Genomic DNA, 16,358 nt, shown 5'->3' with positions numbered 1-16,358 from the left:
AAACCCTGTAACAACCAGGAAAACAGGACAGGGGCCGTCACAGCAGGTTGAAAAGGGAGAGGGGAGCTTTGAGGGGCTGAGAGCAAGCATTATTACCTCCAGAAAAAAGAGCGTTGCAGGAGCCCCTCGCAAGCTCCTGCAGGAGCACGGGGCTTTGTCTGGAAACGAGGTTCTCACATGTGCTCGTCCCCTCGGGGCCACAGCCCACTCTTGCCCTTTTCCTTCTTTGGGGCCTGGGCTGCCGGGGTTGGGCGCCCACGTGAGCCTGGGCCATCCTGACTCTTGTCCAATGACACGCAGCTGATGGGAAGGGACCCCCCCGGCCACAGGCGGGACAGGAGAGCATCAGGAAGTATAGTGACTAAAATGGGTTGAAACGCGATAAATAAATTACAATGCATGAGTCCACGGCTATCCAGAAAATAATGAAAACTTGGAGGGGGAAAAAAAACATAAGGAGCTCTCAGTAACCTTTGGGAAATGCCGGAAACCAACACGTTACTCAAAAAAATGGGTAAGGAAAGGAAAGCAGCAGTCATTTATCCTGCTTTTCCTGAATGAACAGTAACCACACAGTCAAGAAGGTTCTTAGAGAAACACCCAGCTGACAGATACAGGGAGGTAGGGAAGGTAAAAGCAGCCTTGGACAGCCCTGGACCCTTGGTCAAGGGCAACATCCTTGAGGAAGCCCCCAGGAGACATGCCGGGAAGCCCAGTGAGGATGTGCTCTTGCGGAAAAGCGAACCTGCTCCTACTGCTGCTGCTAAGTCGCTTCAGTCGTGTCCGACTCTGTGCAACCCCATAGACGGCAGCCCACCAGGCTCCCCCGTCCCTGGGATTTTCCAGGCAAGAACACTGCAGTGGGTTCCATTTCCTTCTCCAAGGAATGAAAGTGAAAAGGGAAAGTGAAGTCACTCAGTCGTGTCTGACCCTCAGCGACCCCATGGACTGCAGCCCACCAGGCTCCTCCGTCCATGGGATTTTCCAGGCAAGTGTACTGGAGTGGGGTGCCATTGCCTTCTCTGAAAGCGAACCTGACGTGGAGCAATCTCTGTGTCCATTACAGGCTTGCAGGAAATATTGGCACAGAAGGATAGCCAGGCAACCTGGGGACCCAGCCCGCTGGAGCCAGGATGTGGTACATTCTACAGGGCAAGCAACAAGAAATTGCTTCAACAAGAAATTAAAACGAAGGAGAGTGTTATTCATAAAGCTTGGGGTGTATTAACACATTGCCTTTTTTAGATTCTGGATTCTGATGTTTAAAAACAACAGCTGTATGAAATGAGACAACTGGGGAATTCTGGACATGGGCCGTTTATTTGGTTTCAAGACTACTAAATTTTTAGGTGATAATGGTAGTGTGGTTAAATTCTTTAAAAGTGCATCTATTTTGGCAGCATTTACAGGCAAATGTGGTACGTGCGAAGGTGGGGCAGAGACGGAATAAGACAGGCCAAGGGTTGAGCGTTGCTGAAACTGGGTAACGGGACGTTGGGCTCATCATACTGTTTTTGTCTACTTTTGCATTTATGTTTGAAATTTTCCATAGTAAAAACTTTAAAAATCAATGCCCCCATGGAGCTTACAGACTGGCTTTGCTGTGCGTGTTTGTGAGGCGGATAAATGAGAATGCTGCACCGTGTATTAATTCAAGGGGGAGGGAGAGTAGGTGTAGGGGGCGTTATGATTTAAGTTGTGGGGCGGGTCTCACTGAGGAAGTGACTGGAGATAGGGGTGGGTGGGGGTGAAGAGCAGTCCAGTCAAGGAGTTGGACATCCAAGGCCAGGGCTGCAAAAGGAGCAGCCTGCCATCCAAGGGGAGGGGTAGGATCCTAGAGAGACCTTGGGTGTCAGGTGGGGGGGATGTGGAGCCCCTGGCAGAGGCTTGGCAAGTGTACCACCATCTGTGGGCTTGATCAAGACCAAGGGTGCAGATCAGCTGACTGGAGTCAAGTCGGTGAACAAGGCAGAGCAAATAGGGCTGGCCCAGGGCTGGTGGTGGCGTGTAGGGCTAAGTTCTGAGAAGCCCAAGGAAGAAGAGCGTCACCCGGATGCCACCCTAGGGGTCAGACTCAGGGGAATCTGCCCGCTGGGGCCCCGCCCCCATGGTGGCAGTTTCCTCCTCTGGCTCTGCAATCCGTTCCACACACTCTCACCTCTGGCAATACCCAGGGGGCGACTGCCGCCACCTTACAAGTCTTCAGGATGAAGCAGCAGCCCGAGGGCTCTGGGACAGGTCCTTTAGCTGCTTCCCACCTGCGTGGGGGCAGTGGCCCCCGCAGGGCCAGCCATGCTCGTCCCCCTGTTGCAGGCGCGGGGCTATTGCAGTGCCCTCATGTCTCACATCCTCTGAGCGGCTGTGGTCAGACGGCTCCCCTGGCCCACGATGCGTCACTCCCAACCACTTTTCCTGCCGCGCCCTGGGTTCCTGGCCGCCTGGGTCCTTGGAGAACCGAGATTCTAGCTCAGCCTCGGCGCCTCTGGAGGCATCAGCTGGAACTTTGCCCCGAGAGGGTGAATTGCAACACAGGGAGATAAACGGCTGTGTCGGCATATTTCCACCACGTGCTCAGTGCTGGGCAGGCCTTGCATTAAAGCAGAAATGTGCAGCATCAGCAGGAAACATCTGCGTGGGGTGGGGATGGGCTGCCAGGAGAGACAGTCCCGCGCCCTCAGACACGGCTCCTACAGCAGGTGGAGCCCAGCCTGACCTGGCCCGGGGAGGAGGGTCCCTGCAGTGGAGCGTGAGTGGGGAGGGTAGGGAACCCCGGGTGGGCTACTCAGGTCTGGTCTCCGTCCTTCCACTCGGGCAGGGGGGCTCAGGTGCCTGCCGGAAGCTCTATTTCCCTGTGAGTTTGGTAGGAGGATCAGCCCCTCGTGGGCGGTGAGCAAAACTTCCTGTTAAGGCAGCATCTTGGGGCTCATCCCTAGGTTGTCTTGTCCATCTGCTCCCGTGCAAACACCCCTAGGCTCCTGCTCTGAGCCCTGGGTGCTGCTGGACACTGGTGCTGCTGGCTGTCCAGTATGACAGCCCCACAGCTGTGGAGGCAGCCAGGCCTGGGCGGTGTGGCCAGGTGGGGTCTCCTCCTCAAAACAGCTCCTTGTCCCTGTTTCATAGACAAGAAACTGGGGGAAGGTGGTGAAGCGTTTGGCGAGGTTGGGCCAGCTCAGGGCTCCACGGTTCAGCTGGGCTTACCGCCACCTCTGACCCAAGGTTTCTGTAATAAGCTGACAGCCATCAGTCCCTTTAACTATACCCCTTGCCATGGACAGTCACTGAGAATTCACCTCCTGGAGCTCAGAGCAGGTGGCAGTGAGGGTCAGAGGTCAGGACCAGGGACAACTGCCACCACCCACACCAGCTAGCTTGGGTTTCGTAGTTCACACAGAAGGTTGGAGCTTATCCCACTTCATCTCACACCACAGTGAGATTTACTGTTTGGAGTGTTTGTGAAGAGAGTGGAGGGCTCTGGCCTCATCCGAGGTGGCTGGCTTCCCAGGGCCTGTTCTCCTCTAAGTGATGCTGTGCGTTCTGATGGATGCCTGGGCGTCTATGGAGATAGCCTGTTTGTGGTTTTCGGATACTTATGTTGTGTGATTCATAACTTGGTCTATTTCACAGCTGCACAAGATCTGGCTCCTCAAGGAGAACAAGCTTCAACCAGAATCTAGCAAACCAACATTTTAGCTCTGAATTTCAGGGACCAGTTAAGGATCTCCCCCAAGTCTGAGGACTGATCAAACTGACTTAGTCTTGCCTGATCCCCACCCCACCCCCCAAATTAAAAATAAAGCAACTGCAAAAGTCACCACTGTCATCACTTAAGAGAATGAAATGAGGAAGGAGGAAGTTGCAGAGTAAAAGACACTGCTCACTGCAGTGGTGGTCAGTCCTCACCGGCACAGACATTCAAGACTCTGCCCCGCTTCCCTGACCAGGTCACTGACAAGTTGAGGTCCCTTGAGACCTCAGAGCACTGAGAGGTATAAGGAAAGGACCCTCGGCAGGTGCTGTGTCCTTCAAGAGGCTGCCTGCAATGACTCAGGTTGCCTGGTCTCTCCTGGGCAAGACCGTGGTCACATCTGTCACTGGTCACTCCCTTTGCTGCCCACTCAGGGGCCCACTCCCCAAAGCCACTCCACGATGTGTCCTCCTCTGGGGTGGGTGGGAGCCAGGCCTCTCTCTCTCTGATGGAAAAAGTCACAACTGTGCTTGGAGGGACACTGTGGTCATGACAGAAGTCCCACCCCCCAACCCCACAGAGAAAGACGTTCCCCCTGTAGCCCATCTGAGGGAGGGGGCCCTGCTCAGCCACATCTCTACTCCACCCCACTCCCCTGAGAGGGCAGGTGCTGGGAGTGTCCCTCCCTAGGGTAGTCCTAAACCCCACGGACATAGGGTCCTGGAGACCTTCTGGGGCTCCAGGACCATCCTGTGACTCATGTGCGCATTTCACCTGTCTGTGGAGTTTAAGACATGATTGAGCATGTGTGTCCGGCAGTGGATACCTCAACAACCACCTCTGTTTACTCGTCTCCTGAGGCTAATGTCATACTGCTCAAGGCCATCAAGGCTTCTCTGGGTTTCCGACTACTGAGCAGCCTAAGCCGAGCATAGGGGGAGGAGCTATGGTGAGAAGGGGAGGAGCCATAATGTGAAGGGGGGAGAGGCCATGGTGAGAAGGGGTGGGGCCACGGTGAGAAGGGGCGGGGCCACGGTGAGAAAGGGAGGAGCCACAGTGAGAAGGGGCGGATCCGGCTCTGAGCGAGTCTAGGGGCCCTTGAGCCCAGTGGGCGGTCCTCTCACCGTGAAAGTCTCAGATGTCTGACATGGTGACCACGTTTGCTTCAGGATTTACCGACGGATCTGTGATTTTGCCAAGGACGCTTTGCTGTGGATTTTACAGTGAAAGAATCCCTGGAAGATGTATGTTGGTGCCCGTGTGCTGAGACTTTCACTCTGTTCTGCTCACTGCACTTGTCCTTCTCCCCAGCCACTAGGCTCTTGGACCCTGGTCATCACAAAGGGACTCCGGAGATGGCGCAGGGTTGCCAGCGCTTCAGGTGACCACCCAGCCTGACCCATGGGGCCCTGCCCCCGTCCCCACCCCCAAATTCTTGAGCATGTGGGAGACAGGTTCCTTTTTCTCTCCCTTTCCATCCTAGGAAGTCACTGCCACAGCCCACATTTAAGGGATGCACAATTCTTTTTAATTTAATGCTGCTTCTTTCTCTTTTTTTGGCCACTCCATGTGGTTTGCAGGATTCTAGTTGCCCGACCAAGGATAGAACCCTATGCCCCCTGCAGTGGAAGCATGGAGTCACAACCACTGGCCTGCCAGGGAAGTCCCTCACTGCTGTTTCTTGAAGAGCTTTTCCTTTTGTTACTAAAGAACTTTGTATTCTTTTCCTCACCTGCATAGTATTCCACTGTGTGTACCTGCCATCACTAATTTGACCAGTTTTCTCCTTAGTATACATTTAGGATGTAAAGAATATTGAACTTGCATAATTTTTTAAAAACCAGGATGTAGAAGTTTTATGGGAAACAGTGTATTTCAGTTCAGTTCAGTCGCTCAGTCGTGTCTGACTCTTTGCGACCCCATGAATCGCAGCCTGCCAGGCCTCCCTGTCCATCACCAACTCCCAGAGTTTACCCAGACTCACGTCCATCGAGTCAGTGATGCCATCCAGCCATCTCATCCTCTGGCGTCCCCTTCTCCTCCTGCCCCCAATCCCTCCCAGCATCAGAGTCTTTTCCAATGAGTCAACTCTTCGCATGAGGTGGCCAAAGTACTGGAGTTTCAGCTTCAGCATCATTCTTTCCAAAGAACACCCAGGACTGATCTCCTTCAGAATGGACTGGTTGGATCTCCTTGCAGTCCAAGGGACTCTCAAGAGTCTTCTCCAACACCACAGTTCAAAAGCATCAATTCTTCGGCGCTCAGCCTTCTTCACAGTCCAACTCTCACATCCATACATGACCACAGGAAAAACCACAGCCTTGACTAGATGGACCTTTGCGGACAAAGTAATGTCTCTGCTTTTGAATATGCTATCTAGGTTGGTCATAACTTTCCTTCCAAGGAGTAAGCGTCTTTTAATTTCATGGCTGCAGTCACCATCTGCAGTGATTTTGGAGCCCAGAAAAATAAAGTCTGACACTGTTTCCACTGTTTCCCCATCTATTTCCCATGAAGTGGTGGGACCGGATGCCATGATCTTCGTTTTCTGAATGTTGAGCTTTAAGCCAACTTCTTCACTCTCCACTTTCACTTTCATCAAGAGGCCTTTGAGTTCCTCTTCACTTTCTGCCATAAGGGTGGTGTCATCTGCATATCTGAGGTTATTGATATTTCTCCCGGCAATCTTGATTCCAGCTTGTGTTTCTTCCAGTCCAGCATTTCTCATGATGTACTCTGCATATAAGTTAAATAAACAGGGTGACAATATACAGCCTTGACGAACTCCTTTTCCTATTTGGAACCAGTCTGTTGTTGCATGTCCAGTTCTAACTGTTGCTTCCTGACCTGCATACAGATTTCTCAAGAGGCAGGTCAGGTGGTCTGGTATTCCCATCTCTTTCAGAATTTTCCACAGTTTATTGTGATCCACACAGTCAAAGGATTTGGCATAGTCAATAAAGCAGAAATAGATGTTTTTCTGGAACTCTCTTGCTTTTTCCATGATCCAGCGGATGTTGGCAATTTGATCTCTGGTTCCTCTGCCTTTTCTAAAACCAGCTTGAACATCAGGAAGTTCACAGTTCACATATTGCTGAAGCCTGGCTTGGAGAATTTTGAGCATTACTTTACTAGCGTGTGAGATGAGTGCAATTGTGTGGTAGTTTGAGCACTGTTTGGCATTGCTTTTCTTTGGGATTGGAATGAAAACTGACCTCTTCCAGTCAAAAGAAATACAAATGTAGCCCCTTGAAACACATGATATGCTCAAACTCATTCATGATAACAGAAATAAATTTCAAAACGATATCAAGAAACCGTTTTCCATATATCTGATTAGCAAAAGCCTAGAGTTTAACTGTACACTGGTGGGCAGCACAGGAACACTTACGACCCTGCTGGGGCTCCAGGGCGGGAGGGCGGTGAAATGGTACAAATTCCAGTAGAGAGAGGGCTCTTGCTCAGCAATTTCACTTCTAAGAGTTTATCAGATCTATGTAAAAACTAATGTTCGAGAGGAACTGATCACTAAATAGCGTGTTTGGAATCTACACCGTTATTTGAGCCTTACTTTTTAAATATCTCTGAACAGTCTTAAGCTTTGTCAATATTATCACTTACTGATATTTATATTTAAAATATGGCATTGTATATTGCATTACTGCCTTTCACAGTAAAGTTACAATGAGAAGATGAATTTGTTCATTATTTTTCCTGATGGTAGATGTGAAATTGTGCTTCAAAAAATTGTCTTTATGTATGTCCATGTGTGTGAGTGTGTGTGTACTGGGACATACGTTTTAAGTATAAACTTGCTCTTTCAAAACAGCGCTGCCATCTGAAAATGGGAAATTGGGATCTGAGACCTGCTAGGGTGTAGAAGAACTTGATGGAGGGTTTTTTTAAAAGCCCTAGTGAAGTTAATAATGAATTTAAAAAATATATGTTCAAAATTCATGTATTGGTTTTGAAAACTTTATTAAAATTAGGAGAACAATCATATGTACTCACATTAAAAATAGACCTAATGTTTGAAAAATTATGTATGTTCACATTTGGAAGACGTAAGTTAAATTGCCAGTTGGTACTATGCTCCAGAGTAAAAATCTGGGTGTTTAAAAGCCAAATTAACAAAACAAGATGAAGTATTAGGCTAAAAATATAGGATAATATATCTATAATCCTGGGATAGGCAGGCTTTTTATGTCTTTAGTTTTAAAACTCTTTATTTTGAAATAATCTGGAGATGTTACAAAAACAAAGACTTACCAGATTCCCTAGACAGTTAATATTTTAACACAGTTGCTTTTTCTCTCTCTTCCTTTCTCTCTCATATATATGTGATGTATATAACCATGTATTTATTTGTATGCTGTGCCCTTCACAGTGTATCATATTGAGATAGGCTGGGACCTGGGATCCTTTGCTTGAACTTACATCTGTCTCCTGGAGCAACAGAATACAAAGAAACTACAAGGGAATAAAAGTAACTGCCTACCTGCTCAGTTGGGGTCCAATCATGAACAAGATGAACAACAAAAAGCCACAAACCAACTGTCATTTCTGAGGGGCCAGAGCAAAAGCTGGGTCCCCCACAGGATCTCTGCACACAGCATCACCAAGAGGGTGGACCCACCACCTAAGCGCCCCCTCCAGCCCAACCCACTGATCAGCCCCCACTCTCACACCATTTAAGGAACCAGCTCACTCTCCTCAGAGAGCAGGCAAAGGGCACCTGTTACTTATTTTTATTCCCTAGTGCTGCAGGAGTCTCAGTGCAGCTTTGTCTGAATTCCTTGTCTGGCTTCTCAACAATTTTTATTGATTCAAGAGCTCAAGGACCCTGGTCTGTAACAGTATCAAGAGGGAAGTGATATCTATTTGTCTCATTACAGATAATGTCAACTTGGATCACTTGCTGAAGGTAGTATCTGCTTGGTTTCCCAACTTTTATTCTTTTGTAATTAATAAGTATTTTGTGAGAGATAATTTGAGACTATTAAATACACTGTTGGGCACTAAGTGTGCCCACACTTAGTTGTGATCCACACTAAGCCTTTGACTGTGTGGATCACAATAAACTGTGGAAAATTCTGAAAGAGATGGGAATACCAGACCACCTGACCTGCCTCTTGAGAAATCTGTATGCAGGTCAGGAAGCAACAGTTAGAACTGGACATGCAACAACAGACTGGTTCCAAATAGGAAAAGGAGTTCGTCAAGGCTGTATATTGTCACCCTGTTTATTTAACTTATATGCAGAATACATCATGAGAAATGCTGGACTGGAAGAAACACAAGCTGGAATCAAGATTGCCGGGAGAAATATCAATAACCTCAGATATGCAGATGACACCACCCTATGGCAGAAAGTGAAGAGGAACTCAAAGGCCTCTTGATGAAAGTGAAAGTGGAGAGTGAAGAAGTTGGCTTAAAGCTCAACATTCAGAAAACGAAGATCATGGCATCCGGTCCCACCACTTCATGGGAAATAGATGGGGAAACAGTGGAAACAGTGTCAGACTTTATTTTTCTGGGCTCCAAAATCACTGCAGATGGTGACTGCAGCCATGAAATTAAAAGACGCTTACTCCTTGGAAGGAAAGTTATGACCAACCTAGATAGCATATTCAAAAGCAGAGACATTACCTTGCCAAACAAAGGTTCGTCTAGTCAGGGCTATGGTTTTTCCTGTGATCATGTATGGATGTGAGAGTTGGACTGTGAAGAAGGCTGAGCACCGAAGAATTGATGCTTTTGAACTGTGGTGTTGGAGAAGACTCTTGAGAGTCCCTTGGACTGCAAGGAGATCCAACCAGTCCATTCTGAAGGAGATCAGCCCGGGATTTCTTTGGAGGGAATGATGCTGAAGCTGAAACTCCAGTACTTTGGCCACCTCATGCAAAGAGTTGACTGATTGGAAAAGACTCTGATGCTGGGAGGGATTGGGGGCAGGAGGAGAAGGGGACGCCAGAGGATGAGATGGCTGGATGGCATCACTGACTCGATGGACGAGAGTCTGGGTAAACTCTGGGAGTTGGTGATGGACAGGGAGGCCTGGCGTGCTGTGATTCATGGAGTCGAAAAGAGTCGGACACGACTGAGCGACTGATCTGATCTGATTTGTTCACTGGTCTGTAAGAGCTCTTAGAATATAAAGATTAGTCCTTCCTACATAGTATGAATAGCCTGGTCTCATTCATCTTTGCACTTTGTGTCGTAGTATTTTGGCCATTAAAAAAGTTTTTTAACTAAAACATTTTCATTTTTTATTGTTTCTGGGTTGTTTTTTTTAGGTGATGAAAGGTGCTTTTTTTTTTTTTTTTTAATGCTTTCCTCTAGTACTCTTAGGGTCTTCCTGCCTTTACCTTTACATTTCTGATCCTTTCGGAATGATGCTGGTGTCTGGTGAGAGGTGTGTGTGTAACTCGTGTGTCTCCCTTGTTGTTCGAGGAGCATCTATTCATAACGTCTTGTTGGCACCACCTTTACACACAGCAGCATCCCCTGTTCTGGCCTCTGTTCTGTTCCATGTTCTGGCTAGGCGTATTTCAGGAGGCAGGTCATGTCATGTCCCGTTTTGCTGATTAGAACATCAAGGCCCCGGGGAGTAGTATCCTCCAAAGATCCCCTGGGCGGGTGGCTCTGCCAGCCTGTTTCTTCACCAGGGTTTCTTCTTACTCCCCCATCCTCCCACCCGCCCCGGGGGGTGAGTTAAACAGGAATGACCAGAAGACAAATGTCCAGGTTCCTTATCTGTGTGCTGAGATCTCAGAAGCTGCCATGTTATCTGGGGCTCACAGAGGCGCCATGCAGCCCGCTGGCCACAATACTGGTCTCAGAGAGGAACAAGGTTCTGTTAGGGTTTCACAAGATCACTCTTTGACCTGAGAGTGAAGTTCAGATGGTGCCAGCTCCCAGTCCTTCCTCCCTCCTCCCCAGCTATGTGTGGGCAAGGCTGCCCGATCCCTGCTGGAAGCCTTCTTGTCTCTCATCTGTGAGCATGTGTTACCTGCTCAGGTGAGACTTTCCTGACTCCTCTCCCCTTCCCCACGCAGAGTGACCGCATCCTGCTTGGACCACTCTGCCTCCCAGGCATCATCCCTGAACTTCAGGGAAGTGTTTGCTTGTCTTTATCTGAGCTCTGAGCTCCTGGAAGTCAGGGCTGGGAGTTTCTTCTTAGCCCTAAGGGCTCATGAAGTGAATTGAGGGGTGTTGAGGGTTTTAGGATAGTTCATGAATTGCTAATATTCATTTCAGCCTAGGACAAGCTGCGTGTATGTACAGCTGTTTGAGTTCTAAACCAGGCAGCGTGTGCCTTGGTGCTTAGCAGTATATGGCCTTGGTTCTCTGACTTCTCTGTAGCCACAGAGCAAAGATCCTCGGTCACAGCACAGAAGTTTCTAGAACTGGGGAAGTCTGTGTGGCCATCCTGAGTTCCTATCCCGCACTGTCCCTGTACTCCTGTGTGCCCACACCCTACCTACCAAAGCCCCTACTGGGCAAGTTACGAAGCAAGTAAATCAGTCATTCTCTCCAAAGCTCCTCTTTCTCCTCCTGATACCCCTCAGATGCATCTTCCTTCCCTTTCCCCCAACTCATGGTCTGCAAATCCCTTGAATGTGTGAGGTCTCAACTTAGACCTTAGAGGCTTTTCCTTCCTGAGGATATGGGTATTCTGATAGGAGATTCTAGAAAATCAGTAAGTGCCTCCACCCAACTCATTTGCCCAGCCAGCTTCAGACAGCTGAGCTGAGACAAGCAGGTGTGAGGCCCTCCAGGAGCTGTATGCAGTCCTTTGCACCCCTACCTTCCATGTTGATGAGAAGGTTAAATAGCATCACCGACTCAACAGACATGAATTTGAGCAAACTCTGGGAGATAGTGAAGAACAGGGAAGCCTGGCGTGCTACAGTACATAGGGTTGCAAAGAGTCGGCCACAACTTGGCGACTGAACAACAACAATTTCCATCTTGATTGGCTGTGATCAAGCCACGGGTCCATACGGGTCGGTGCAAGCCCACATCCCCACTGGATCCATGTGCACCACGGTGGCTGCAGCCACCCCATTGCCTGGGGTAACCCAGGCACACCACCCACCCTGGTGTCTGAAGTCTGCCCGTGGTCTTCGGTCAGGGCTGTGGAATATCCCCTGATGAGCCTGGGGGCCTGGATCATACACAGTCAGTGAGAGAAAGGCTGTAAGTCTAACAGAGGCCGTCCTCATCTACCTGCTCCTAAAGGTCGCACAGAAACCCTGATGTCCACGGGTCACTAATCTAGCGCACAGACCAGGAGATGCCAGGCCTGAAGGCTGCGGCCTTAGAACCCTGCATGGAGCCACATTCCAGCGCACGTGGGGGCTCTCTCCAGAGACATGGTCACTCGAGTAAGTTACGTCCATAAAATGCATCCCTGATAAGCACAGCGAGAGGATCCTGTGACCTCACAGTCAGGACGGTTGTGCCCTGGTGCTGTCTCACTGCCCTGGAGCACGGTGGAAGGAGGCAACAATGACGGGAAATCTAAAGAGAAGCTATAGTGTTACATGCTGTGATAACTGATTTCATGTTGGTGGCTCGGATAGTAAAGAATCTGCTTGCAGTGCAGAAGACCTGGGTTTGATCCCTGGGCCAGGAAGATCCCCTGGAGGAGGGCATGGCAACCCACTCCAGTATTCTTGCCTGGAAAATCCCATGGAGCAAGAGCCTGGCGGGACATCGTGCATGAGGTTGCAAAGAGTCAGACACCATGGAGCAGCTTTCACCTCACATAGTTTTATCTTGCTAGGGAGTTATATGTCAGGCATAGTCAAAATACCAAGCTGCATGGTGTAATGAGTGACAACGAATTCTGAAGTTTCCACCTGTGATGCTGGGGTTTTGGCGGTGATGAAAGAATGGGGATTTGTCCTGGGCAGGGGAAGGTCCCCCCAGGGTGGCTCAGATCATAAGCAGGAAACCCCACCCCGGTCCCCGTCCCTCACTCTCACTTCCCGTTCTGTTATTTGCGTGGTGAGATGTCAGGGAGTGAAAGGGAAGTTGGAGGGGAGATGTAGCTACACATGAACTACATCAGGATGTACCGGGATGCACTTTTCCTGGTGATTAATACTCTTCTGTATGACTTTCTCCCCGAAGAACGCCTGAATAGGATCCCAGCAAATGAAAGAGATTAGTCTGGGTTGTTCAAGGGTCCTTAATACCTCACCCACAGAATCATGTGGAGCTTATTCTGAGTTCACTTTCTCCTCTTCCTCTCATGTTACTTGAGAGCTTCATCCCTCTGGGTGGGACCTCACAGCTTCTCCTAGGAGCTGGCTGCCTGTGGTGGCCTCATCCACTCGAATCAAGCGACATTGCTCTCCGAGAGAGTAAACCCATAGACACAGCAAGGCCCCAGGAGGTGGCTGGAGCCCTGGGGTGGAGGGAGGGACCTGCATGGTGGCTGGGGTTGGGATCAGCCAGGCAGGACAAGGACAGGAGCAGAGGATGTGTGCAGGGGTCCCCTGAGAAGTCTTTGCATCACCCACAGTGTCCATCAAAGATCGCTGGTCTCCACACTACCAGCTTACTGTCTCATAAAGTGTTTTCTATTAGTTTTATAAATTGAATATAATACATTATAAAAACAGGAAAAGGCTTTATAGTCTGTAGATAAGTTCATTGACCACCTGATTTGTGTTAACACTGTGGCTGCTTTGCCTATATAGTCTCCCCCATCCAGAGACGGCGGTGAGAAGGAGGCTTCTGGAGGAAGAAGGTGATGCTTAGACCATCCTCATGTCAGAGCCAGGAAGAGCAGGACCAGGGCTTCGGCTCCAGCGCCCTGACTCCTCGCCTTCTAAAGTACAATTTCATCTTAAGGGACCTGCTTGGATTCAGCTCTGTGCTGGTAGCAACCTCCAAACCCTGCAATTTTCACTGAACAACCTGGGGGGAAGACCACATGGGTTATGATGGGGGAAAGTGAGGAAGAAAAGGAAAGGGAAGAAAGAAAAAATACTTTTAATTAAAAAAAAAAAAAAAAAGGAAAGGGAAGAAACCAGGCAAGGGAAGTTCACACTGCTGAAATGAGGCCCTTGTGGGCACGGGAGGTGCAAACAGCCTCCAAGATTGGGTCCGGTTCTAGGTTTCCCGTGTAGTACAGTCGTATTTCAGCTCATGGAGAGAACAGATGTGAGATGTATTGGAAACCCACAAGCTCTTCAGGAGGATAGAGTGATGGCAGGTTGTGGACTGTGTCTCTTCTGAAATTTCCAGGTCAATTATTTTTCAAAGGGACATTCAGCCTTTATTTTCAGGCCAACCTTGGCATGACACCCGTCATCTTGAGATGTGGTGGGTGATCCACTGTGGAGAGAGGAAATGTCACTGGGAGATTTTCCACTGGTTCAAGTCTGGGAATGGGGGAGGGAGAGGGCACCCCATCTTTGCTTGGAACACACACTCTTCTTAAGGTTGCGTCCTGTGGAAGCTCATTGTTTTAAGAATAAAAGGTGAAAAAAATGTGAAAAGGGAGAATTACCTAAAACCCTTTACTGGTAAGGACTTCCCTGGTGAGTCAGTGGTAAAGAATCCACCTGCCAATGCAGGAGAAGCAAGTTCAATCCCTGGGTCAGGAAGATCCCCTGAAGAAGGAAATGGCCACCCACTCCAGTATTCTTGCCCATAGACAGAGGAGCCTGGAAGGCTACAGTCCGTGGAGCTGCAAAAGAGTTGGACACAACTTAGCAACTAAACAACAACATCAACTTTGCTGATAAAGATCTGCAGGCTCTAAAAGTTCAAGGAAGAGGCTCAAGTATAAATGGTATCTTCAAGAGGCTTTAAAGGCTGCAGGCATCCTGGGCTTGTGATCTCGGAGCTGGAGATGAGGGGAAAAAACTCAGCCTCCCTGGGTCAGTCTTCCAAGGAGTAGGGACCCAGTGGGGAGTGCTTGCTCTGGGAAACAGGATGAAAGAGAAAATAGTCTTCAAGAAACAATAAACACTAAAAGCAATATGGATCCCATCAATGTGACACGGTTGAGAAACAATAGATCATCTATCAAATATAACATGTACTTTTATTCACACAAAGACATGAATGAGAACAATGTTGACATGGAAGGGCTGACAGTTGTACAAAAATGGGGTGACGAGTTCTCATTTATTTGTCTGCATTTGTGTGTGTGTTTCCAGTGATACCAAGGTGGGAAGATGGTGCGGTCTGTCGCAGGCGCAGACCATAATTGGGTACCTTGTCTGTAGAGAATCTTAAAGCACTAATACAAGTGCCTAGAAGTTTGTCTCCTTTTTAGTATCACCTTGCATCAGCCATTCTAAACCCTGTTAGTGATAAAAGGCTTCTCCCTGCCAGCGGGTACAGCTGCCACTGCTTCCTGTCTCGCTCAGCCACTGTGCATTTGCATATGATGTATATAAACATGAAGTTAAACATGGGGTGCACACAGTTTTTTGTTCACTCGGGTTACCTAGGAAGCGCTTGGGGTTGGTATGGTAGGGGAAGAAAGAAGGATCAGCAGGGCAAAAACAGAGGAGGAGGGAAAGGATGGGAGGAAGGGATAGTCAGGGAGCTTGAGATCAACACGTACACACTGCTATATCTAAAACAGATAACGAACAAGGACCTACTGTATAGCACATGGAACTCTGCTCCATGTTATGTGGCAGCCTGGATGGGAGGGGAGGTTGGGGCAGAATGGATACATGCGTATGGATGGCTGAGTCCCTTTGCTGTGGACCTGAAACTGTCACAACATTGTTAATCAGCTGTACTCCGATACAAAATTAAAAGTTAAAAAAAGGAAGAGGAAACAAAACACTACAGACTCATAATGTGATAACATTGGATGACATTTTATTGAAAATTACATGTGCATTTAAGTAAAGGGAAATTTCAAAAAGAAAAAAAAAAGAGGAAAAGATCTTCAAAGCTCTAGATTTTCTTCCCAGAAAGCCATACACTTTCACACCGAACTCAGGTTTAGACACTCCAAAAGCCGTTGCTGGATCTCCTCTCCCAAGGTGAGAGTCTGCCGCAGGCCTTGGGCTGGTCTGGGCTATAGCCTGATCCTTTCTGCTCCTCATGTAGAGCAGTTGAAATCCCTGAATGTGGTCAGAAGACCTGGACTGGGATCTTTTCTTGCAGCCTGCTGTCTGTGACCTTGGTTGTATGAATCCTTATGCTAAGGAGCAGTTTCCTAACCGTAGAAGGGCCCCCACCTCCTAGCTGAGTGGACAGCACAGGTGAGCTTCCGGCCAGCTGGGTGTGGGTCTCCGCAGGTCATAGTCAACCATGGGACTTCTAAGAACAAAACACGTCTCCCATCATCACCTCCCAGGGCTCCTTCCATTAGAATCTGCCCAGGCAGAACTGTGTGTTCAAAGCTCTACATATTCAGTGCTTGATAAAAGCTAATTGGATGTGAATTTGGCCACAGCTCAGCTAACTGGTGAACTAGGGATCCAGGATCAACCCTTGGGGTAAACCTTTTCAAGGATTGCAGAGTATGGCTGGACACAGGTGGGACGGGCTGGTTTGTGGACACTCACTGACTTGCCCTGGTCCCTGCAATTTCTGCTCATTCTCTCTGCTGGTTTCCTCCTTTCCCCATCCTGCCAATTTTCTCTCTGCTTCCATTACTTTTTTCTTTTCTTTTCCACTTTCC

At 48.7% G+C, this 16,358-nt stretch overlaps 1 long non-coding RNA gene across 1 annotated transcript; it reads left to right on the top strand.

Annotated features, from left to right (window-relative positions):
* Window positions 1-2,634: 2,634 nt before the first annotated feature.
* On the top strand, window positions 2,635-6,230 carry LOC139177766 (uncharacterized). Its single transcript, XR_011562251.1, has 3 exons — window positions 2,635-2,746; window positions 4,855-5,066; window positions 5,266-6,230. It is a non-coding gene; the product is annotated as an uncharacterized lncRNA (long non-coding RNA).
* The last annotated feature ends 10,128 nt before the right edge of the window (window positions 6,231-16,358 follow it).

This window comes from Bos indicus, chromosome 19, assembly GCF_029378745.1.
Source record: "Bos indicus isolate NIAB-ARS_2022 breed Sahiwal x Tharparkar chromosome 19, NIAB-ARS_B.indTharparkar_mat_pri_1.0, whole genome shotgun sequence".
In the NCBI taxonomy this organism is placed as follows: Eukaryota; Metazoa; Chordata; class Mammalia; order Artiodactyla; family Bovidae; genus Bos; species Bos indicus.
Note: the sequence above shows the minus strand (reverse complement) of the source record. Positions and strands in the feature narration are given on the sequence as shown.